Below are 26,359 nucleotides of genomic sequence, written 5' to 3' on the forward strand. Positions count from 1 at the left end.
GCATTTCTGCTAGTTCATGGATCTTCTGGTTGTGTTTATACATGATAATTACTACAAAGCTAAAAATATTTTTACCTCAGTTGTTGTCCTTCAAATTATCTACTTGATTTTTTATGGAAAAAGTATATATCCATGCAATTTTAGAACCTGTGTGGAAATATGTGACAGTGCTCTAAAACCTTTCTCTTTGAAAACTCATAAATGCCTCTTGGGGGGAGAGAGAGCTTGTTCAAGGTGTATTTGTCTTTTGGGCAGAGTGGATATATCTTGGATTGTAGTGATGTTCAATAAATACTGCAATATTTCAGAAGATGAAGGGTATTTGTATCAAATATACAAGCAACCAGTTTTGTCCAAAAGCTTTCTGCTTGTATGTTGAGACTTGGGCAACATGGTGGATCCATGGTGATGTTAAAGATCAGCATACATAGATGGAGATTTATACTGAACTGGAGGAAAAAAATCCCAACAAAAACAGCCAAACCAAAACAGCATACTTTATAGAGAATAGCTTGATATGCTGTCTCTTTAAATTTAAGTCAACTTTATTGTTATTATTTTGTGAGTATGTGAAGTTGGAGGGAGCTAAGAGATTAATTCTCTTTTAGATGAGTACCTTGATCACTTGAAAGGTTAGAGTTGCTGCACAGTGTCCCTGCACTGATCCCCTGAAAGGTTGGACCATGCTGTACAGTGCCTCTCTCTCTCCCTGCTTCAAATGGGAAAGGGGGACACTGTACAGTAGTTACTTTCATACTTTCATATGGGAATGGCTGCCTTGATAGTGATGTCAGGAGAAAAGAAAAAAAAAATCCTATGTAGCTGTTTAATGTAGAAGGTACGTTAATCTTAAAAATAAATACATTGAAAATGACACAAACAGAAAAAGTCTGGTCATCAGAAGCTGGAGTACAATGGCCATAGTCTATCACAAATCATTAGCAGGTTAATTGACAGTTAGAACAAAGTACTTAGGGATATGTTAAAGTCTCTCCCAGTTTCCAAATTGAAATTGTGTGTGCTTTCAAAAGATATTTCAACTTGAAATTTCAGGATTTAAGTAGTCAAAATCCTACCTTTTTTTAAAGTAGATTACTTAAATTCCCTTGTACTCTGTTTTTCCAAGTCACTTAGAGAATTGCAGCAATTTTAAGCAGTTTGTTATTTCTTACCTTTAACTTGATGAGTTTATGTCCTTTATGTCAAAATATTCTGATATAAAATTTCTAAATGCTTTTCACTACTTTCTCTTTGCTAGGTGTACCCATAGCTCTTTTTTTTTTTTTCTTCCACAATTTGAGTGTTTTACATGACTCTTAATCCTTCAGTAATTTCAGTAAGTATAGCTAAAATAAAAGTAATATAATAAAGAACATCCTGAAGCCTCTTATGCAAAGTTTAACTGGCAAAACAATTTAACAGAATTCAAACAAAGGAGTATTTCTCAAGTTATAAGTTAAGAAAACAGTATGTAAGGTGTAACCCAACAGTTATTTATTTTTAACTGTTCATGACCTTCTAATAACACAAATAAATTGTTGTGTAAATGTCCAGTTTCAGTAGCAGTACAACAGGTCCTCTATGTTTGATCTTTCTAATCAAATACTTCTTGCCACACATTGGACCTATCTATTTGTTTTCCTAGATGCAACAGCATGCTATCATTCACAGGCTAAAACCAGTTTTCTGTCCAGGCACACCTACCATTTTGGTTTCCTAAGATTGTCCGTGGTTTTCTTGAGCAGTCTCTTCTTCTCTTTAAAAAAAAAAAAAAAAAAAAAAAAAAGTTCGGTACCGAAGTCCGTCATGTCAGTGCTGCAAAAGCACTTCTTTTCTATTGGCATTAGAGGTGACAGGAGCAATACAGGAGTAAGAACAAAGACGTGAAAGGCAAAAGATGGTAATGCTTTTTATGAGGATCATAAATGATCAAATCTGACATGGGTCTGAGCACAGCGAAGATGAGTAATAGTTACGTTATTGATCAGAATAAGACTATTTGGTAAAGTAAACTAAGGCAGACTTTTGCCAAGTCATTTATCTTCAGAAAAAAAAAAAAAAAAAGAGTAAGATAACACATGCAATTTTAACTGAAGTGCCAGAGTTTATAAAATTGAACTCTAAGAGACTGTCATAGTCTTCTCTGGATAGAAGCTAACTACCCTAGGATGAAGTGCAGCAGACTCAGATAATCAGAGAGTAGATAGTGTAATTGAAATACACTCTGCTCGTTTAGATGTGTGGGTCATTTGTCGTGCTACAAGAGGAAAAACAGAGGAAGTACAATTTAAAATCAACTTTAAAATTCAAAATTGCCTATTAATATTTACTCAGCAATGTCCTTATATGAATTTATATTTCTGTGTAATGCTTCTGATTTTGGAGGAAAAACACAGGAAAAGCAAAACACCCAGGAACATACAGTTTCTAGATGCTTGAGTATACAAAAAAAAAAATAATACAGAGAAAGGAATGTTTTCCTAACTCTTTGAAAATAACAGAAGAAAAAACCACAGGATAATAGTGCTCAGCCAAGTTTGGAGACCCAATAAGAATCCAGCTAAAGATCTTCAGACACTGAATGTAATCACAGAAGTATTCCATGCTGACAACTTGCTTTACAACTGGCTGGCTGAAGAAGAGAGTTGCTGCTGGTACTCCTCAAAGCTCATTTCTCTAATTGCATCTACCTATCATATATGCTGAAGGCTCATTATCTATAAACCTAACATCTCATTTTGATGTCCATTACCGTGATATCTGATTACTTTGTATTTCCATTTTGGTAATCCATAAATAGACATAAAATTTACAGAAGTAAGCTGATGGAGGCTTGAAAGCATTTCAGAAGACAGAGAAATACTACAAAGTTGTTTAAAAAATAAATCTAAGCTGAATTTTGACTATAATTAGGACATAATAATTGTCCATGTCTTTTTGTAGTGCTTAAAATTAATGATCAAAACACCTGTCAGAAATCTGTTGACAAGCAGCGTTGTATCACCTCAATGCAGTTCTGAAGTTCTACAAAAGTAACATCTTTGAACACTGAATCCTTGATATTAAATACCATGTGCACTGCCATCAGCAGAACCGAGGCAGCATTTTGAGCTTCATTGTGCTATATCATAATTATAGAAATAATGTATAAAGTGCAATTAATATCAGAACAGATTTTTTTTTTTAACGTAGTGAATTTGAAAATGTATTGGTTGTGTTTCATGTTGAGAAAGTAAAAAGAAATAAAATACGTTCCTCCCTTTAAAAAGATACACACTTTCTTGAAGCATGCATACGCATCAAAAGAGAATCCAAGAGTTTGGATTCTCACTGTTTATTTCTAGAAATAAAATGTAAAGTTGAATGGTCATTTATGACTGACCAGCAATATTATTTAAAAATCAATGTACACATTCATCTTTCTTACTGTAATGCTTGTTTGTCTAGAAAATAAAGTATACAGATGGTAAGCATTTACCTTCCTATCTGCGCTTTTGTACTGAAGGAGATAACATTTGTTTGGATACGCATCTTTTAGTAGCTGACACGCACTTCATTAAATAAATGCACAGGAGAAGGGGGGTGGGGGGAACAAAACTAAATAGGCTTTGGTGTGTTACTCTGTAATAGCCTCTTCTATCATTTTATCAGCTGCCATAGTGAATGTTTCTGCTAAAAGAAGGAATGCCTACTTAACTTGCAGTAGCTATGGACAAAGTCTGTCTGCAAGTTTTCCATGCTCTATCATTCCACTTGCAAGGTTAGGAGAGTTCTCAAGCCTGTTTCTAACATTGTTAGAATTGAGAAATGTTTGAGATCTCTGATGCATTACCCCTTTTAAAGCATGAGGTAATTTAGTGAAGAATTGTGGCTCTCAGCTGATAATTTTAGTCAAGAACATGAACTGGAGTATATGAAGAACAGGTGTGATATTAATGGAAATATGTTTTTAAAAAATCCCTAATAATGATCTGGTTTCCTTCTATATCTTCCTTTTGATTTGCATAGTAATATCTTGTTAAAATTAAGCTATTGATAATATAGGTAAATGTCTATGACAGAAAATACATTTTTCTTTTGGTTTTATAGATGTTGGGATTTGTTTTTGCTTTATGGTGATTCTTGTGCCAAAAAATAGGCAATTCTCAAGGTAATAATAATAAAAAAGATTCAGACCTTCATCTTCCTCAAGAATATTTTACAGTGTGGATGATCTGGAACAGACAGGACCCTGAAATGATAAGGGATTCCTTAAAGTTGTAATAAAAGTTTATATCTAGGGAAGTAGCTAAGGTGTCAGTCTAGGTGTAGACTTTACTTATATTCACAACCATTTTCTACCATTTTCAAGTTTCTATATTTGTAGACAGATTCTCAAGGAGAGCAAATCAATGCAGTTCCCCTGAGATATCAGATAAACTATACCTGTTTACATTCATCATAACTTCAGTATTACTTGATGAGTAGTTTTCCTGTTAGTTTTGTGGTTAATATTATTTAATGGGATAGAGGTAAACTTTACTTATTGGCTTGTGATTTACTTTCAGAAATCTCAGAGACAACTTTTTTCCTTTCATTTTTCTGTGTTGCAGATCCCTTTCTTAATTGACACAGCATTGACACTGACTCTATTTATCAAGTCATAGAAGTGTACTAGATGCTGGTTTTTAAACATGTAGCAGTAACTGTAGATGTCATAAGCAAACAAAGAAGAGTTCTTAAAAGGTGGTTAAAAATCCTTATGCCTTTCAAATTGTTTACATTTCATTTTCTTGAATACTTTGATGTTGATTTCACAATTGTCACAGCTCCTTCTGAGCTGGCCAATCCTAAATTTATGAGCTAAAATGGAAGAAGGAGAAAAAGCAGTATTTTGCTGGTTTAAGAAAAAATCCACACTGACTCACACATTTCTGTGGGCTCATTATGTGTAAAGACACAACTGACAACAGTAGCAATCTAAGCCTTCCTTCTTTACCAAATGGTGGTTGATACCAGCTCTTTCATGGAAAAACAAAACAAAACAAGAGTTTAGAACAACCTTACATGAAGTGTTTTCCAAACCTGTTTCAGGTGGTGATTGGTTTATGCCTTTAGAAGAAATCTGAAACAAAAGCTGGTATTGTCTGTTGTAATTTTGAATTATTGACTCCTTTTCTGTTACAGTCATGATAAGGAGCTCCATTTATATATATGGAGCTCCCCACATATATATGGTGTGTATATATATAAATATATATACACATATATTCTGCTACATAAGATCGAATGCATATACAGCTCATTCTGATCTCACTTTGTCTTTAAAAATGTCAAATTGAGCAAGTAAAATTGGACAATTTCTTTGTTAGATTTCTTATTTCTTAATGATAGATATGTTAGCAATGAGTAAGAAACCGTGAGATATGCCTTGTTTTCATGACTAGTCTTTCTTGCCATTCATCTCAAATCTTTTTACTGTGCCTTGAAGAGAATAATAGTAATAACAATAATAATAAACAAGCTGATCTTACTCTTAAAACATCAGATAGAATGAAGGAGGTGTGATGTCAATGCAATTCTTTTGTGTTTTGCTTTTTGTGTGTGAAGTTTCTAAGATTTTGAAGGTAGGAAAAGCAAAGGAAGGCTGATTGTATGATTTTATCCAGCTAGAATCAGATTGGAAGTGGTCCAACATAGCACTGTAATCTGGATCCATTTTAATTTTTTTCGGCAGATATCAAGTCCATGTAGCTGTTTTATCAAGAGTCCTATTATATTTAAAAAAAAAAAAAGCATAATTTTATAAGCTAATTTCTAAGCAGTCTTACAAGACCAAATCTCAGCCCCGAAAGTGACAGTTTGAGAAGAGCAATGATAGAAAAGTAGAGTTTTATCTGCACTGCAAGGATAGTGATTTTTTGATATAGAAGCTCTATCAAACCTTACCGCAATGTGGATAGCTTATTTTGACAAATGGATTATTATTATTTATTTTTTTCCTGCTGATAGGACTTCATTGCCTTTCTATATGCTGTGTACTGAGATGTCAAGTTTTCATCCTAGCAGGATGTCTAGACCTGTTTATAAACGGTGAGAAATAATGAGTAATTGGGAATTGTTTGTTTTAGAACTTCCCAGCACGTTGCCTCCAGTACTTGGCAATTCATGTGCACTGGGACTATTAGCACAATACAGGTTTAAAAAGAGAAGCATTTGCAGTTATGTTTGTTGTTATAACTCACAGTAATAGGAGTATGATATGTTTATAGATACTGGTGCATGTTGACAGTTTTGCTACAAGATCCATTATAATCTTATTTTATGTGGCATTCCTTTGTTCTCCACTAGGTTGGAGTAAATTTCTGGATTTCTAAGGAGTTGCTCTGGGTTTGTACCAGAAATATGTATTTGTGTAACATATAACATATAACTGAGAACATCTGTGTATAATATAAAATACTTTAATGTTGTATTTCTGTGCAATTGTGACAGTCGTCATTAATGCCAGTTTAAATTAGTAAAATAGCATCATGAATTACCTATTCTATGACTCTAAGAACTGTTATGTCAAGTTATATTAATCGTGCTTACATAATACATAAAATTTTAAATAAGAACAAAGTATATGAGGTTGAAGCAAATGCTTTTCACCCATTTAAAACATTAACAGGTTTCATTTTCACACTGTATCTGTCAACCTGTCATGCTACAAAGCTGCATTCCTAGTATAATTTACTGTGTACCATATTGCTGATGAAAGGCTTATTGCCTGATGAAACTAATTGCTACGGATGATGTGATGAGAAATCTAGCAGCTTTACATGGCTATAAAATCAGTCTTCTACTATATAATTAAAATAATGGTATCTTTGTCCTGATTTCTTTAAGGTTTGGCTGATGCACACAAATGAACGTTTAAAACAGTTAATGCAAATAAATTTGCTCTGCCAGCCTCAGTCATTCATAAATGACATAGAGCAAGAGAAAATTCCATACAGTCTAGTAATTTAGGGAAAGACAATGAAGCAAGAGACAGAAGTTATAGAGCTCGTCCTGTGATATTTATTTTTGTGGATATGAGAGGGAGTTTATAACCCACTCTGCTTTTTCGTTTGAACGTAAACATAACAGAACAACCATTTTGTTTGTGACTGTTGAAAACAGAAATTATGCTGGGGTGGGTGTGCTATCAATACTAGGCAGCACCCCTGCTGATTTGTTACTGTAAAGTTATGCATGTAAACGTATATGTGTGTGTATATATATATATATATGTAAATGCATGTATTTGTACCAATGCGATCTTACTTTCTCAGCTTGCCAGGGAGCTGACCAACTTTGTTGCTGCAGAAGAGTTAACAAAAACAACTGAATTTCAGTTCAGGCAGGGTGACTTTCTTTTCTGGGAGGTTCAGATATCTCTGAAGCAGAATCTCTATTAATAACAAATTTGTCCTTCCATGTGGCAAGATCAGGACTCTTTTAGCATAAGAGTACTAATACAAGCAGGTAGGAGATACCGATGGTAACGCTGTGCATTTGTGAGATTCTCATTAATTTAAAGGATAAATGTTTCACAGTCTTTCACAAAAAACAGTTACTGCAGTAACCTGTGCTTTCTATCACCATTTCTTTATCTCTCTCCTTCTGATTCCTGTCATCTTTTCTGTATATGTAAATAGGTTCATTATTTTGTACTACTCTGTTTTAAGAGGCTTCTTGGTCTTTTTTTTTTTTTTTTTTTTTTTCTTATTTTTCCTCCTCTGTGACACATTGCATTTTCCTCTTAGGGAAGTTCATCCCTCGTGCTATAATCACGAGTATTCTCTTTTCTGGAATTAGTGTGCGCTCTGGAAAGCAGCTCAGATGCTGTTTGTCAAAGCCCTCACGTTCAAGGGTCCTAAAATAAATGCAGTACTGTGAAGAATTCCAAATACTTTGACCTTGGAGCTCGTTTAGTTCATGCTAGTGTAACTTTTTGTTTTTGTTTAACTTCTGGTGCATGTAAATTTGAGATGCAGAAACCCAGACCACCACCAAGTGTTTTGAAGTGCTTAAAAGACACCCTGTTACTACACTACTCAAACTGTCTTCATAACAGAAGAGGTTTAAAACTGGCAGATGTTTTTTCTCTCACATTTCAGTCCAGACTTTCAAAATCTGATACTTGGCCTTAATTTGAAATGATTTTGCATGACAGTGTTTTTCAAATGCATATCAAAACACCTTATATGACGTCAGTGCAAATCATAAATTTTAATGTGTTGGGTTTTTGTTTTTAAATTAACACAGTTGAAATGGACTGAAGAGCAGTAGACCCATAGGCATGAGCTTAGAGTGATACAGGACAGTGGAGCCAATACGGCTGTCTCCTGTGATGGTGATCATTCCAGAAGTAAATGTAGTTAGATAACTGAGTGTTGTTGAGTTTTTGGAGCAATTGGATTGCTTTTAAAGCCAAAATAGATGACCGAGACTGAGAAGTAGTTAATAAAAGTGAGACAGAAAGAGAAAAATACATGGTAGAAGTTTAACTGCTAATTCAAAATCTGAACTGAAAATGCTAAGAAGGTAAGAGAACAATAGACCTTTTGATCTTTCCTTATGTCTTCCTTTGCCATCAGTCTGTCTTTTTTTTTTCTTCTTTGTAATTAACTTATTTGTTTCTAAGCTTGCTTAGAATTAAGTACTAGGAAAGAAGAAAACTAACTGGTAGCAAAGTAGATTTGAAATAACTTTTTTGGTTTTGTTTATTCTAGGTTACGCGTACGGTTTTTATTTTTTTTTCCCCGGTTTTCTGCGATAGACTTGTGATGCTGCTTCTATGTTTGCATGTTCTTTTGCTCCAAAGAAATTAAAAAATAATAATAATTAAAAAAAATAGTATAGCTGCTGTAACAACTCAGTGTATTGGGTTTACATGGCAAGGTTTTGGCATTGGGGGGGCTGCAGGAGTGGCCTCTGTGAGCAGAGCCCAGCAGCTGCTCCATGTCAGATCAGAACCAGCTCCAGACGGCTCCAAAAGGGACCCGCTGCTGGCCAGAGCTGAGCCAGGGAGCAACGCTGGTTGGGCCGCTGGGAGAGCAGGTTGAAAAAAGGGGGGGGGGGGAAGCTGCACAACAGCAGCTGGGATAGAGGAGTGAGAAAATGTGAGAGATCCAGACCTGCAGCCCCCAAGGTCAGTGCAGAAGGAGCCAGGAGGTGCTCCAGGCACACAGCAGCAGTTCCCCTGCAGCCTGTGGAGAGGCCCCTGGTGGAGCAGGCTGTCCCCCTGCAGCCCATGGGTCCCACACGGAGCAGATCTCCACGCTGCAGCCCGTGGAGGAGCCCCGGTGGAGCAGGTGGATGTGGCCTGGAGGAGGCTGCGGCCCATGGAGAGCCCCCGCAGGAGCAGGCCCCGGGCCGGAGCTGCAGCCCGTGGAGAGGAGCCCACGCAGGAGCAGGGGGTCTGAGGGGAGCTGCCGCCCGTGGGGGACCCGTGCTGGAGCAGTTTCCTCTTGATGGGAGGCTCATGCCGGATCAGTTCGGGAAGGATGACATCCTGTGGGAGGGACCTCATGCTGCAGTAGGGGCAGGTGATGAAGTGCCATGGACTGACCAGAGCCCCTGTTCCCCTGCACCGCTCAGGGAGAGGACGTAGAAGAAGGTGGATTGATTTTATTTACTTAGTTAGTTAGTTAGTTAGTTTGCTTTTAGTTTCTTGCTGCTCTTGTCTATTAGTAATAAGGAATGAATTACATTAATCTCTGTGCTGAGTCTGTTTTGCCTGTGATGATAATTGGTGAGTGATCTCCCTGCCTTTGTCTCAACGCTCGAGCCCTTTTTCCTTGTGTTTTCTCCCCCTCGTCCTTAGAGCAGGGGGAGTGAGGGGGTGGTGTGGTGGTGTTTTTCTGTCAGTGTTGCACCTGATGGTGCACCTGATATGATACTGTCTCTTTAGGACTCATATTTTGACTCCCTGTTTGAAAGTGATATATCTATATATATATATATATAATTTTTACACAGCCTGTCATTACTAGTTGGATTTATTGTGATATGGAAAAAAATTACTAGTTTTTGTGGGACTGAGGTAAACAGTAAATGGAAAGCATGTGTATGTTAATGCTTTCACAGTCAAAGCATAACATACCATAGCATTTCTGAACAAAATTAATAGCATTTAGATCATTTGGATCCTGGAGTTTTTAATCAACTCTTCTTTGAAACAGCTGTGGTACAAATATTTGGTCGACTACCAAAGTGATAATGCTGATTTCAGAAGTAATACAGGATTCTTCTGTGTCACTGGTTTAGTAATTACAGTTAAAAGTGGCTCTAGAAATACTGAAATACTGGCAAGTTTTCCTGTCTGGAACTTGATCTATTCTAGGAGGGCATATTTATAATCAGAATCTGAATTCTTTAAAAAGAAGCAATCAACATGTGGAGGGAGATTCAAACTAGGACGTACTGTGTGGCTTTTGTGGCCTCCCGATTTGGCTGGGTAAACAGTTGAGGCATCTGTTGACATCAGCACGATCTGGCAGGACTTATTATCACTTAAATTTCCTGCAGGAGTGTTTTTCTTTTTGGTGCAATTGTGAGAGAGATGCTGTCATCAGGGCATATGCTTGTCTTGATATTTAGGCCAGTGAACTTCAAAGAGAAAAAGGGTCATTAATTTTCTAGTTCTCGGCAGTGCAAGTTTGAGCTTCCCCTTGCCTGTCAGAATGAAGGAATTCTCAGCTTTCTTCCTTCTCAGTGGGAAAATTCTATTTCTCTTCCTTCCAGCTGCCCTGATTAGCACAAAAGTAAGAAAGAGCTTCAGTTGTACTTCCTCAACTCAGGAGACAAAGGTACTCTAGCAAGACACAAATGTTGTGCAGACAAGTGAGCTGCTCAAGAAAGGAAGCACGGAAAGTGGAAGTGTCCCATTTGCATATGCTATGTACGTCATGGCAAATCTGCTACAGCTCATTTTTGGCTTTTATTGCATAAAATCACACTGATTTTGAAGTAGGAAGAGGAAGAATTATCCTAGCCTTTTTTTACAGTCTAATGTGTAACCACTCAATGTGGTTCACTTCTCGTTCAAGAAGGAAGATCAACTTATTTTGACAACAGTTTGGCAGCTTAGATGGTACCTCAAAAATTATATTTACAATGTGATAAGCTATGTGTGCGTATGTGAACTTGGAAGTGTTTGTGTGTGGAGGGTTATTACTATTCTTCCAGTTCATTAAGTTGATCAGATTTTGGACTGGATTGGATTGGATTTTGTATGTAGCCAAGCAGTGTACATTTGCTTGGGCATATATCAATATAAAGGACACCTTAAAATCTATTTCTCTGCGTCTCATTTAGTATACGAAGCAGTGCATTAGAATGCTAGTCTCTGTCGACATCTAGTGGCTATTGAAGCAGTGGCAAGCTGTTTAACCTTTCCGTGTTGTGTAAGGGAAACTTGAAGGGAGAACAAGTCAAATTTTGTTCCTTTGCAATATTTTTATGTATTTATTATTTTTTTAATGATCAATAGGAAATGTGAAAAAAGTTAAGCTATTTTAACATTCCAGGTGATTGTCTAAGGTCTTCCACTGCAGAGGCTGAATAGCACTGCTAATGGGACTTGTCACCCTTTGAGATCTGAAGGGAAACTATTCACAGAAGCCTGTCACACTGAATGACCAGTATTATTTCATCTTTCCCTGTGTTTAGCATGTCTCTTATGTTCTATAGTGATTAAGGTTCTAATTCAGAGTAGACAGCATCTGATATGCATCAAAGCTCTTTCTCAATTTTATCCTATTTTATCCTATTTTTATTGTATTTTAACGACCTAAGAAAAATGATGACCCAGAATTTTCATTAGTTTACCTGCAGAGCCCATGGTAGGTGGCTGAAAATATGTTCAGATAAACTATAGTAGAGTAGAAACTATATATAGAGTAGAAGGCAGCCAGAAGAGCTAGTCTAGTTTCTATTTGTTCTACTGAAAATGTACCTATCTTTTTAACATTAAGCATGTTATTCTCAGGTAAGTTTATTTTTCCCTTCAAAAATAATTGCTGTTGAAAACATTTAATTCTTTTTTATTATGTTGTTGTTTTAATTGCATTTTCATTTGTAGCTACTGAGGGAACACTTGTCTTTCTGTCTCTTCTGTATACAACTGTAAAACTAGAAACTTTCTTGGAGGGAAAAGCTTTTAATGTTTTCCAACCTTTAATAGATTTCATGCAGCTGTGATCACAAAACTACCCCGGCCTAATCATGTCAATATTCAGATTTACTGCAGGGCTAAAAGATATTCATGTCACGAACCCCCTTCTGAAACTCATTTTTCTGTATCATGGACTTTCCATTCAGTGTTTCATGCTTTCATTTTAAATTATCTTTGTAAGAATAAAGGTTACGCTTCTGTACTTGTCAATGTGATTTTAACAGCCATGGTAGAAAAGAAGAAAATTGTAAGCTGTTTGTACTTATCTAGCTGTCTTTGAAAGTCTAGACCAAAAAGCAGTTTGGTTTAGGTCTTGCCATCTTCCTGCCACCATCCAAATGAGATCATTTTATAATTAATTTCTTGATTTAGTTGGGAAAATATTAACATCTATGTAAAACTGTATGTCATGATCATGTTTGAGTTTTGCTTACTCACATCCAAGTAAACAGTCTGAGTAATCTGGCAGTTTATATATCTATGTAAAACTTAATGGTGAAGAGTTGCCCTTTTATGTACACATACATAGAAGCTGTGTAACTTCTGTTTATGTAGCTCAACCCTTTTTGATTGTGTTAACTTGCAGTTAACTCTCTGCAATGTAGCTGTTTTATTATTTTTTTTATTTTTTATCTTTATTTTCCTAATTTGTGATTGCCATATATTTACGTTGCAGTCAAGTGGTTTAGTAAGACTTGTATATTACTGAAAAGAGAGTGGTAGTGCCGCTGTACAGAATATTTTATTCCAGAAGAAATACTGCACAGTTTAATAAGAAATCATGCTTAAGTAAGTAAATGGTGAAAGGTTTTGATTGTTTTTGTTACAGTAGGTAAAGCTGTGTTTTTTAGAGGGCTGTTCTATGGAGGTGGTGTATCTGTTGAGAGTTGAATGACAAAACCATGGAGCTAATATTGGAATTGTTGCTCTCAGAAATGCTACTGTTTATTAATAAGCAAATCAAAGAATATTTGTTGTCATTTTATATATTAGCAGTGGTCACGCCTTGGTTTTAAATGGCAAGCCAAGTTAGTACAATAGATCACTCAAGGTCCTGTGCCAGCTGACAGTTAAAAGCTACCAGTTTGTAGGGCCTTTAAGCTTGTGTTTTAAAATGTGCTGCAGACTCCACAGTTCTGTGCTTGGTTTGTGTGCAGCACTATGCTTTCTATTTTGTCTTCTAGCATGAAAACTTAAATATAGAAGTACTGTATAAATATTGAAGATACCAGCGATATCAGCCCTTATTATATGTTTCTTTAAAAAAAAAAAAAAAGTCTTTTTAAAATTATTTTTGTGTCTTGCAGACAAGAGCGTATATTCCCACTCATCCAGAATAGGAAAACCTCTTACATCTGTCATGGGCTTAAAGAAAGATGAGAGATCTCTCTCTCTCTGGATTAGTAAATAATGGGCAAATTGTAAATAAGGGGCAAACAAGGAAAAAAAATGCATTTGAATAACTTGTATATTATTACGTACCAGAGAATCACTTCATGAAAGAATGAATCTAGCGTAAAAGTTTACAGCTTTACTTCTTAGTTTATAACTACTTAGTTTATAACTCTATAACTTAGTAAGATTTAATAAATCTTACACTACAGTTTAAAAAAAAAATCATTCTTACCTAAAAAACAAACCAAACAAAAACAACAAAAAATACTAAAGATCTTTCTAGGCAATTCTGTAAATGCAACATTTATCTGTTGCATATTTGTCTTTTTTTTTTTTTTTTTTTTTTCTCAAGAGCATTCTTCAGGCTTTTCTGAATCTTTAGACCTTTTTTTGCAGTTTGTCTTCTCAAAACTGGAAAACAAATTCTGAAGTCATTTTGGCCTATTTAAGTTGTTTTCTGTTGTTAAACAAGAGTATGCTTTTCTCTTGTTTTGTGTATCAATTCTTCTTATGCCCTGGGTAGGATATATGTAGGATATACACCCTTGCGCAGCTGGGTGCCTTCCCACAAGAAAATGACAGTGACTGAGAGTGTTACCTTTATTCACATTACTGCATCATTTTTTTCACATGAAGCCATGGTCAGACTCCCCTCATCCTATCAGAGAACCATCTTTCCAGCAGTTACCTGTATTTTTTGGAGACCCCTCTCAAGCATCCTTGGAAGGAGATGGGTGATCTTTATTGGTCTGTGCATTCAGATCCCAAAGCAGTTGAAAGTCCCTCAAGTTCATATACTGTTTTTTCCTTTTCTATTTCTGTTGCTGGGTTTGCTTGCTGTGTGACCTTCCAGTTGTAGGATGAGTTATTTGTAGACCACAAGTGGCTTTGCACGTTACCTGCAATCATACTGCTAGAGCTTGTAGAAATTTTATGTTGTTTAAAATCAGATCTGGACTCTATCAGATGATCTTCCTTGAAACAGTTCCCAATACAATTTTCCATTCCTTCAAGCTTAATTCTTTGTAAATTGCCTATTTAATTTGGACCTTTAAAGTGTTTTGTTGGACTTGATATTTACAATTAGTTGACAGCATCTCCTTATTCTGAGGTCACGCTTCTTGGTTACTGGGATCAGATGGTAAAATCTGGTCCATTAGTATTTGACTCTGATAGTTTTCTGACTCTTCAGCTAATCAGTGTTTGCTTTGTTATCTTTACAGAATTTTGCTGTATTTAGGATAGAAATTGTTCAGTCTTCAGAAGTGTTTTGATGCTGTTTTTTCCTATAAGTTAAATTAAATTTCAGTGTAAATTCAGCTTATCTTTTTTTTTTTAAGCTATGTAAATTATTTCATTCATCTACGACTGTTCTAAAACTTCTTAAGCATGAAATAAGCATTTTTATTTTACCTCATTATTTTATCTAGTATTGCTCTGGATACCAATATTTTGGATATAACAGAGCAAGGAAGCAGGCTTATATCAACAGTTCGCACGTCTGATAAGAGATAAAGTAGAAAGATAGAGTCTCTGAAACTTCACATAGGTTCGCATATGCCTTTCCAAAGAAAAATACTACATGCTGTTTCTAGATATTTAGTAAAGGGAGGTTGCCTTTGCAGTGTTGCTCAATGAAGAAAGCAGTATAAATAATAAAGTACATGTGTTAAGGAAAACATGCAATGTATGACCCAGGCCTGAAATGATAGTAAGACATTTCATTGAATGAACTGTCCTGCCATAACAAGGACAAAGCACTGCTAGTATTTGTGCAAATATTTGAAATCTAACCCCTGTGGCAAATGCAGTCCACAAAGGACTATATTGAAATGGCAATAGATAGGTACTGTGAAGTCGTGGGGTAGTTCTAACTACACCTGCTCTTTGTAGTAAACTGAAGACAAATCAATGAGCAAGCCAAATAATGTGAAAACTATGCATGCAAGTTCTTAAGGCTAAGCATAACAGCATTCTTGGTGGGAACTAATGGAACTTTCACTTCAACAAAATATTTGATCATTTGATTTATGGGATGTTAAATGTAACAATGAAATTATGAAAGAAAAGCATTTTTATTTTTTACATATTGTTCCTGAAATGACTCCACAGCAGTACTGAGGAAGACAGCAATAAGTAGAGCGAGACAAGCAAAAATTGTAAGGTAAAAAAGCATAAAACTTTGTTCCCCAAATAAATGTTTTCCAGTGTTGTCTATGGCAGGACATTTCACCTCTCCCAAAAGATATTTTAAATGAAATTTTAATTTAATAATACCCTTCAGTGGAGAAGTTATCTGTGTTTCAGTGCTTTGGTAGAATTTTCAGTGCTTTGGTAGGTTTCTATTTTATTTTATTTTTTTACATTAGATTATTTCAAGGTGTAATTCCTCCTTTTTTTCTGAGTAACAGTGAGAAAAGTTTACAGAGTTATAGTAATATTTTATTTTGTCAATTTAATTGTTGTGACTGGAAGGGCCTGGTTTTGTACACTTCATACTCTACCTGATGAGAAGTGTTAATTCATTATAATGTTTCTGTGTGGAAAGCAAACTTCTGAATCCGTCAGGCTTTAGGCAGTTTTATATTAAGTATCCTTAAGTATCCTAGGCTAGTTTTCTTACAGTGCATTCCTTTACCTTTCACTCAGTGTTTGTTCAGTTTTACTTAGTGTTTCACTCTTTTCTTCTGCCACTGTCACTTGTCTTTGTTCTCGTAATCTAGTAACTATTTTTAACTTGTATTACTAAGACTGCCAGCTGAGACATCAGATTGAGCTGTGTATCAGTAAAAGAAAAATTAGGCACTCATTAAAAGCACTTGGAAAAGTGGTGGACTAGTCAACGTTAGACAAACTAAACATATCCTTGCGGTATACTATGGTACTCCTGTTAAGCTTATCAGTTTTTTGTTCTATTTTTTGTTGGTGGTATTGATTTTGGTGTGCATGTTGGTTGGTTGGTTTGTTAATTTTGTTTGGCAGATGAGGGAAATGCTTATATAGGAACAGGTACTTAGTATTTGCTATTGCAAGTGAATGTATACAGATTTAGCAAACAGAAGTTCAGGTATCTGGCATAAAATGACATTCTAAATATCTCAGCATTCCAATGATTTTTTGGATCCAGCTAGGATTCCCTTTAGGGAACATTGAACGTTGTTCACCAGTTAGTGGCATCTTACCTGTCCCTTATCCAACTTTAATGCCTTGTACGTATGACGCTTCTTTAAAACTCTCATCTGAGAATGGAGTCATGCTTAAAAAGAGAAAGTTAAAAAGCCAGTTAACTCACTAAAAAAGTTCTACAAGTAGATTATTCAGTCACTGCAGCAGGATCTGTAGTTACTGTTCCAGTAATGTAGAGCAGAGCTTGTGTGGCTCTAGGCCCTGAGTAATAGTAGAGGAAGAGAGGCTGCAACTGAAAAACTGCTTAGATTCAAGTATTTGGTGGTATGGGTGGCACATCCCAAGGAAGAGACCTCCTCTTGTTCACTCAACTAGATGAACTTCTATATTTTCCCTTTATGACATGTTCTAAAGCTGCAGTGAGATTTGCTTGTCAGAAGAACTAGAGCATACTTCGCATATTTAATGTTAAGAGAATGAATATATTGTATCACTTCTAGCATCCCTGCTGTATTACAGGATAATATTACACATCTACTCTGCTTTTTTTTTTTTTTTTCAGACTCTTTGTAACTGTATCTGACACATTAGAAAAAAATCACTTACTTGTATACATGTTAGCCTTTCTTGGGAACTGAGGAGATGCATCATCAAAACACAAGCAGTTAATTAGTCTGAGAACTACGAGACAGAAACATGGAGTTTTTCCCAGCGTTATGCACTTAGCAGCAGCAGCAGTCGGCTCCAATGCCAAAATGGGGAGGCCAGTAATTAGTTGTTGCTATTGAAACCTTTCTCCTTCAGGATATCATCTCTGAGGAATGATTGTATGCGTTGTACGGTCTGATTCTTTGACGTGTGTAATGCAGCATTGAAGACATTAATTTTTTGTCTAATCCTTAAAGACAGGCAACTGGGATTTGTGCAGTTCTTGCAACTGCATACATATAAGTCTATCTGTACGTATATCAGGAATCACTCTTTAGTGTTTAAAAGACTGCAAATCAGGCAAGTTTCAAATTTCAAAATAATACTTTACTGCATTCACATTCATTAGCAATACGCGCAGCTGATGATTAGTTCTTAACCACTCTCCACTGTTTTTGCTCCATAGAGTATACAATTAATCATTAAAAAGTTTGTCTACAATTACCTGTGAATATATGATACCAGGGAGCTGATGCCAGAAATTAGCGCTGATAGCTGTGGGACTTGCTGGACTTAGCTGCAGAGGTCGAAGTAATGAGGCTTGAGAGCTCTCAATGAGGGAACTGCAGTGGACTGAAACTTTCTTCTCCAACCCTCCAGTTTCATTGCTTTATGCTCCTCAGTCTGCTTCCCAAAGGAAAATAGACTCTATCTGTTTCTGACATACTTCGACCAAATTTCTTGGACCAGGACTCATTCTAGTTTTGTCAGTCATTTTTCGTGCTTGTTTGGCAGGATTATTCTAGTTGTACCAGACACTCTTCCATAGGATTATTTTGGTTTTACCATGTCTTTCCTGCCAGCTTTTATCCTTGGTTCTCATCTTGCAGATTTTACAATGTACATGCTTTCCTGTAAGACCCAGTTCATCTCTTTGTAGTTGCCTATGTGCTTAGTGGCATTACAATGTTACAAGAAGATTAGGTACAGTCACTCCTTAAGCATGGGTTTATGCCTTGGTTGAAGGGAAGCAAATGTTAAATAAATACATCTTGCTGAATCTGCTTCTGCTTCATGGGTGCACAATGGTTAGCTGAGAAACTACCTACTCTAGTCTTGGAACAGAAAGTTATGATTGACTAATTACGGAACATTACATCAGAAAACAGTGAGCTGACAGAACTAATCAATTTCCATTGTCCTGCACTCAGACTGGAAAGGTGAAGAGGGGCAGGAGTTGGTATAAGTACCGTGATCCACACTTAGTCTTCATTTTTCTTCTGCTGAGGACCACTAAGCTCAACTCCCAAGGGGGAGGAATGCCTAATTATTTTAACTGGGTGATAAAAAACAGATATGGGACTTCCAATATTTTAACCAGTGTAATGAAAACTGCCTGTAGGTTTTGCTTCTATTTCTGCATAGATCTGAAAACAAAACAAAATAAAACAAAACAAAACTTCAGTAGTCTTTCCTAGGCTATTCAGTTTTGTCCTGTCATATATTTTGTCTAATATTGTTTGAAATCTTCAAATTATTTGAAAATGAATCACACTGAAAATTGATTCTTTAAGAACACAGAACCACACTAAATGAGCAATTGGGGCAATCACTTATTGCTCAGGTTTGGTTTATATTTTATCATCTGCTGTCCAGCTCATAGTTTAAGTATTATAAAATGCATGTCGATTGCATGGCATTGCATGCCTTCTGATAAAGTGATTCTGAATCAAAATGCTTTAATCGCTATTTTAACTACATATGTGATGCTGTTTATTAAGCAGTCTTTCATATCAATGTTCCTGATTCAAACTACTCCAAAATCAAATGACTGCATTTCTGTTCTACTACCTGGAGAAACAAAAGGGTTTGCGTAATCAGGTGTCACGTAGCACTCTGTCCTTGTTGATGGCCAATCTGTGAAGAATCTCTACACATTGGGACTTACTCTTTTCAACTCCAATGTAGCTGTTTTTTATTTAAACTGAATTTACACCAGATATGCATCTACTAGCTATATTTTCATGCCACAAATTGAAGAATTAAAAAAAATAACACTTTATATTTTTAATATATTACTATTTCCTTACTTTTTCCCTTCAGACACTTCCAGACTTCCTTTAGCTTGATCGTATTGTAGTTCATACTTCAATAATATCTTCTGATTCTTGTTAATGTTTTTAACATTTTGATGGAACATTTAGGGAGGAAAACCATTCCTATTTGTTTTCATTAAATCAAAGCAAATAAGAACGTCAGATTCTTTTTTAATGAATTCAGAAAGTAAATGTAGTATGTCTAGTCAGTATGGTATTTTCTTCAATTTTTGCCTCTTTCTACTGACACTATAGTAAAACAAAACCAAGGAGAACTTTACAGAATGAAAGGAAATATATTAAAAAAATAAATAAATCCCAGTCACTGCGTGTAAGATGTTCTGTGAGACCAGGAATATTTGGCCTTTGCTTAAAAATTTAGAATATTGTAAGAATCTCTGTAGTTAACATAGTTTTCCTGAATAAACTCTGAATTTGAGCATCATACTCCAAAATAAATATTTGCATCTTGATATGATCCATTTACTAGTGGGTAGAGCAAGCTCTTCTCTGAAGTCTCACTGTCCCATATGCAAATGCAAAATTTATTTTAATGTTGATATTAGAATGCTTATTTTAACGTTGATACTAGAATCAATGAGGTGTGTTAAACTTGAACTTTGGATAACAGGAAAATAACCAAAGCTGTTTTGGAATAGAATAATTAAAGATAGTGCTTCATATTTGAAAGGGTGAAATGTTTTTTAAATATGTTTCAACTCAGGGTTGGGGATTGTCTTTAGTTACTGGAATAAAATAAAACTAACTTTCTGTTCTACAGTTTCCTGCATATTGCATGTACTCAGGTAGACATTTAAACCTTTGTTGGGGTATGGATGTGTACTCCGCAAAGGTGCAAATTTTTATCATTTCATATGAAAAACTGTGTAAAATGTCTTATGTTAGTACTTTATTGAAGTATAATGATCATCCTTAAAAAATTCCCAAAAATGTTTTTAAAAAAAACTTCAGAAATGCATTTGGCCCATTAACAGAAATGTATCTGTTTGTAGGTGGATGTAATTAGCTCTACACAAAATAACTATTTGACAATAACTATGTTGGTAATATTTTTGCCATTACCAGCGTAAACTGCTGTGGTGGGTTGACCTTGGCTGGTTGCTTCAGGGAAATAAAATCCCTGCTCCAGCACGGCCTCCTGCCCAGGGGCCGCAGGGGGGATCTCTGCTCTGGCGCCTGGAGCCCCTCCTGCCCTCCTCTTCCTCTCCCCCGTGTGGGGTGCCGGCAGGGCTGTTTCCCCCTTTTTCTTCCCTTTTCTCTGCCGGCCGCCGGGCAGCGCTGTGCCCTCCTTTCTTCCCCAGGCTGTGCCTGAATCGAGGTGCTGCCATCTTGGCTGCTGGGCCCAGCCGTGCCCTGCAGTGGGGCCATTGGAGCCAGCTGGGACCAGGACTAGAGGAGGAAAGGGACCTGGGGGTGTTGGTTGCTGAGAATCTAAGCGTGAGCTGGCAATGTACGCTTGCAGCCCAGAAAGCCAACCAAACTTTAGAAATAGGTTGGACTTAGACATTTTGTCCTTTCTTCTTTCCTCTTCTCCCCATTTTTATCTCCCCAGCCCTTAGTTGGAAAATGTGGGGGGAAAGGGGAAAAATAAGAGAACACATGGAATACATAAATCTCACCTTCTCTAGCACTCTTTTTTGTTCCATGCCAGGTACGAGAAGTTTAATTTCAAATCCATTCTCTTCTTACGACTTCCTTAATGAAACATTTTTGTTCACTGTCAGAGCGTAATGAATGAAAAAACTTTTTTAAAAAGGTCATCACTCTGTTTTGTCCAGTAGTTGAGCATCAAATTCTACAGGATTAAAACTATTCCCTTTACATTCCTCTGCCTCTTCACTGGTATGCCTTTGCCCCATTATTCCATGTGCGCACAGTACTTCTGGGCTTGATCTGTCATTAGCAATGCTGAGAACTTATAGGATTTTCTGAGTGCTATTTGTCATTTTAAGTAAGCATTAATGCTTCATGCTGACTGATTGCAATAACTGTGACAAAACATTTTCATGATATCCTAGTAGAGAAAGTGTAGTGCTTAATAATGTGTCTTATGAGTGGTGTAAATTAAATGTCAGTGTATTCACAAAGGTTCTTCAGAGGCTTGAATTCCAGAGGGAGCTCTTAAGGCACTTATAATCTTACTGTATTTGTCTCTTGGTTAAAACTGCATCATTTCAGAGTAAATATTGTGTATACTACCTCAGTCGAAGGTTGTCGTAATAAAAACTTTGAGGTGTCTATGGGTGACAGTCTTGGAATCTGTTTTATGCTGTCTAGCAACAACAAACCCTGATTATATAACTGTACTAAAATATATACAAATATGTAGGATACCCCTCTCACCCCACTCCAAAGATTTTGGTGATACATTCATGGTCACAGAAAAAATAAATTTTACATGCTAGGAACATGATGTTTCTAGAACAAATGTTTCTGCATAGTTCAGCTGCATCTATTGCAACACAATCTCAAACTTGATTAAAATTCTAACCATAAAGTTTTGAATAATTATATAATTACTTCAGGCTGAGAATTTGAAACTATATGTGTTAATGGATCATCCACAAATAACTCTAAAACCTGTTCTGCTAAAACACCTAGATTTAGTTAAGTTCAGTTACTACCAGGAAATCTATTTTCAACAAATACTTTGTTTTGGTTAGCTCTGTGCTCTTATGTTTGTCTTATAACTGTAAGCTATCATATCTCTGATAAAAATATGATAACTGCTGAGAATGATTTTATAAAACGGTTTTATATTATGGTATTAATTCATTTAAATTATTTAAATGATTTTTTTTAAGAGGTAAGAGAGAAAAGCATACTAATATACAGTGGTCTGGAGCTGTAACCCTCATGAAACTGTGTAGATGCCAACTGACTGCCTTTGGCAAATAGACTTTTGTAATAAAAAGATCTGTTTCTGAAATGAACTACCTGATCTGCAGAACAAAACTGCAGAAGGCTTTAGTAACAAATCAAGACAGCTGAATGCCTCTTCTGTCCTTGCATCACTGTAATTCTGTTCTGTCCCTCTTGATATTATCTGTGAAATAAAGAGAAAACTGGTTAATGCATCAGTAACCATCATTTGATTTGATATGGTGAATAAAAGACTTTGTGAGAGTAAAGGACAAGGCAGATAAATTGAGGACAAAAGCAATATCAGCATCTAGAAAAGTAAGCATAAAGTTAACACAGATTTGGAAGTAAGAAAATCTGAAGAGCAGTACTGATTGCATATTGAAAAATGAAGAGGCCAACTAACTGCCTGCTGCTAGCTTGTCAATCGCTGCAGAATGTTTTCTCACATTGTATCTTCCTCCTGATTGTTAGTACTACTATTTTTATTTGGAAACAGACTAATATTTAGTAATTTGAGGAAAATACCAACTTTCTTAAGAGTAAAGTTGAATGTGTGTGTGTGCGTACAAAAATGCACATGTAATATTTCTGGTCAGATTTCTTTGAAGTTTTACTGTTTTAGAAATATGTTGTAGTAGAACATAAAGCCTCTAAGAAAATGTATTACCCGTTTTTGTGTATTTCTCTACAATTTAGATGATTCTGTAGCTTAGTGGGAGAGTGTGTGTGTTGTTTTTTGATAATCATGATTAAGTATCTATTCTTAAAAGGGTTTTTGAGGTTTGATTTTTTTTTTAATAAACAACAAAATAAAAGTCTTTTTTTTCATCAAATTGCCAGACTTAAGCTATGGATGGTGTTTTATGGCTGCTGTTTTGGAAATTGCCTTTTACTGTTTCAAAGGTATTGCTGATCAGTCCTGAATTTACTGCAAAGAAGATACTCACCTCAAACCAGGAGTTGAACTAGTATAAAGAGCATGACTCACTTGCTCCCCTTGGGAACCAAGTCTCCTTTCTTTACAGTGACCCTCTAGAGTTTATACTTCTTCGCTCTTTAACCAGGTTGGAAGAGGTCTTGGGAGATCATCTAACATAACATCCTCCTCAAAGCAGTGCCAACAATTGATTCAGAACAGCTTGCTCAGTATTTTGTCTTGCCTGATCTTGAAAACCTTCAAGGATGGCGATTACTAGATCTCTTTGTGCACATGCTCCACTGTTTGACTGTCCCCATGGTGGCTTGTTTTTCCATATATCAACTCATTTTTTCAGTTTATATCCATTCTCTCTTCTCCTCTAACTTATGCGCTGTTGTAAAAAGCCTGGCTACATCTTCTCAGTGATTCCTCATAGGTGTTGAAAGCTGCTCATAAGCCAAGCTGAGCAAGCCGCAGGCCTTTGACCTCTCCTCACATGGAAATACTTCAGATATGACCTGCTTGGGAACCCTTCACTGGATGGCCTTGAGAGTATTGACTATTCCCTTTAATTTGGTGTCATTGGAAACTTGATGGTGTATTCAGTCTTTTCTGTGGCTTATTGATAAAGTTATTAAATAGGCTGTTCTAATGTTGTGTTTCACTGAAGTAGGTCATATGTGGTTCCTTCTTCATTGACAATGGTAGTTATCAATATCATGTAGGAGTCCTACTCATGAAGTGAGAATATTGTCTTCAGACAATTTGAAAATGGTCAAAGATTTAGTCTTACTCCTGAACATCCTTTTTCTTTCTTTTTTTTTTTTTCTTTTCTTAGTTCTCTACTGTGCTTAAGGATTCAGATATCTATCTTTATTATTTTTGTTAAGGTTTTTACCTCTCTAAGAGATCTACCTACCCCAATCTATATCCTTCCTTTGAAGAATTGAATGGCTATATGTTTTCACGTTCACAAGTCATCTTGGGAATATACTTGCATTAGCATAATTGTATAATTAGCCTCATAAACTATTACTTAGTTTCCCACTTCCAGGATAACTATGACAGTAAATGTTTTTTCAGTCAAGCAAATTTCAAAACAATATCCCGATGTAACTACTTTCTTTGTGTTACTAGGGATTCTAATAATAGTAGGTGGTAGTTTCTCAGTGTATAGCCTAAGAAATTCTTAAGGACAAGAGCTATTTTAAAACATTTATTTGATTTAAACAGCTTGGGTATGTTCAATTACATGTCCATATTTAATACTTATGTGTGAAGGAAAAATGACTTGATCTGTCAATGTCTATGTGATTCTCAACAGATGTTAATCTTCCAGTCAGTCTTCTGAAAGATGAAAAAGAAGCAGGCTCCTCTCTTCCCTGCCCCTCTCCCTTTCCTGATCTAATTTCTCAGTGGCTGATGTAAATGTAAGTGAAATGTAAGTATTTTATTACCTTTTATGTGGGGGCGGGGGATGTTTGGTGGTAGTATTGTGGAAAATATTCTTAGAATCAACAAAATTATTATTTTATCTGTTGCCTATTTTCCAAGATTTATTTCTGTTTGTAGAAATCTGGAGTTAGAATTCTTGACAGGAAGAGAGTCACCATTTTTTGTATGGAGAAGGATGTTTTAGATGCTTTGCTAATTTGCCTTGAAAATCTTATGCGTAATTAAACTTTGAAACTGCCACTTTGACCCTTTATTGCCATTAGCAGAGTTCTTTCATTGTTGTTACAGTTTATTGCAAGCTACCTTCGTTATTTGACCAGATGCAGTAGCTTTACTGGAGCACCTTTTGTCAAGGATTATGAATACCAAGGCACTATGTGCATTTTATTTGTTTTACACTTCCTGGTTTGTCTTAGTGGAGTAATGCTTCCAAGTATCTGAAGGGTTGTGCAACCTGCACATCTTAGACTACATCCCTCATATAGTTTGGGTATTTGTGTTTGTGCAACCATACCTGCATGCATTCCTGTAATTTCACAACTTTACTTTTCTTGTTTGGCTTTGCTGATGCTTTTGTAGTAACACTTTCCTCCAGATTAATGGTCTGAAGATTTGGGGGAAAAAAATATATATATTGCTACTTACATCTTTTCTGTTTAGTTAGTATATTACACAGAAATACCCAAAGGAAGTTCAGTGAATCTTCTTTTATAATTCACTATTACATATATGATATTAGAAAGGAAAGCTTCTTCATCTTTGTACTTCACCTATTTTATATTTACGCTATCATATTGGATGCTACTTGACTTTCAACATTTGCAGAGGACTTATTTGACTATTTTTCCTTTGGTGGGAAAGGATCCATAAATACCTGACTAATTCTGTTATTTCAGGAAGCAGATGTTAATTCCTAACAGAGAGAGGGGAGACTTTCTTAGAATATGCCATGTAGAAGAGGCCTTAAGGGGGAATTTGGAGACAGAATGGTTGGTTGAGTTTTTTTTTTTTTTTTTTTGTGATAAAATATGACTATATTATTAAAAAAAAAAAAAAAAAGGAAAGAAAAAAATTGGAATTTCCAAAATACTTGCCTGACAGAGCTAACACTTCTAAAATTAACTTGTCTATTATACTGAAGTCTGAAACATCATGACTTCGCAGAATTCAAGGCTGGTCATATGGGTGCTTTGAACACAGCAACATGACAGTGGGATTGATATAGTTAAGATTGTTTATAGCTGGTCCAAGCTTCAACATGGACTTGTTTGATTAAAGTATTGCCTTGCTCTGAATGTTATACAAAATCAAAATACTTGAGTGCATAAATTCTAGCATTTGGAGTGTTTTTTGTTTGTTTTTAAATCTGCATTGGATGCCTGTTTTTCGGTGTAGTCTTGTGATAGCTCTGCATGAGGAATATTTGTAAGGGAAGGCCTTAAGATATTGATAAAGGGAATTTTCTAGAATTACTTTAAAGAACAAGCTTATATTCATGATTACTTTTATGTTTTCTTTTATAAACACAGTATATCAGGGTTAGAGGTAGATTTTTAAAGCATGAAGCGCTCTGCTTTACCTTTGGAGTCAAAGAAACTTGTGTGTTCTTGAAAGGGGGGAATGGTCTGAGTTTTGTTACATGGAGGC

The 26,359-nt window shown here is 35.9% G+C and overlaps 1 long non-coding RNA gene across 2 annotated transcripts in view; it reads left to right on the forward strand.

Moving 5' to 3' along the window:
* Positions 1 to 26,359, forward strand: part of LOC106034861 (uncharacterized) — a 116,726-nt gene that overhangs the window by 56,368 nt on the left and 33,999 nt on the right. For both annotated transcript variants that reach the window (XR_010829476.1, XR_010829477.1), the window contains exon 2: positions 24,582 to 24,698. This is a non-coding gene — a long non-coding RNA (uncharacterized lncRNA). The remainder of the gene's footprint in view (positions 1 to 24,581; positions 24,699 to 26,359) is intronic.

Source organism: Anser cygnoides, chromosome 2 (assembly GCF_040182565.1).
Source record: "Anser cygnoides isolate HZ-2024a breed goose chromosome 2, Taihu_goose_T2T_genome, whole genome shotgun sequence".
Taxonomy (NCBI): Eukaryota; Metazoa; Chordata; class Aves; order Anseriformes; family Anatidae; genus Anser; species Anser cygnoides.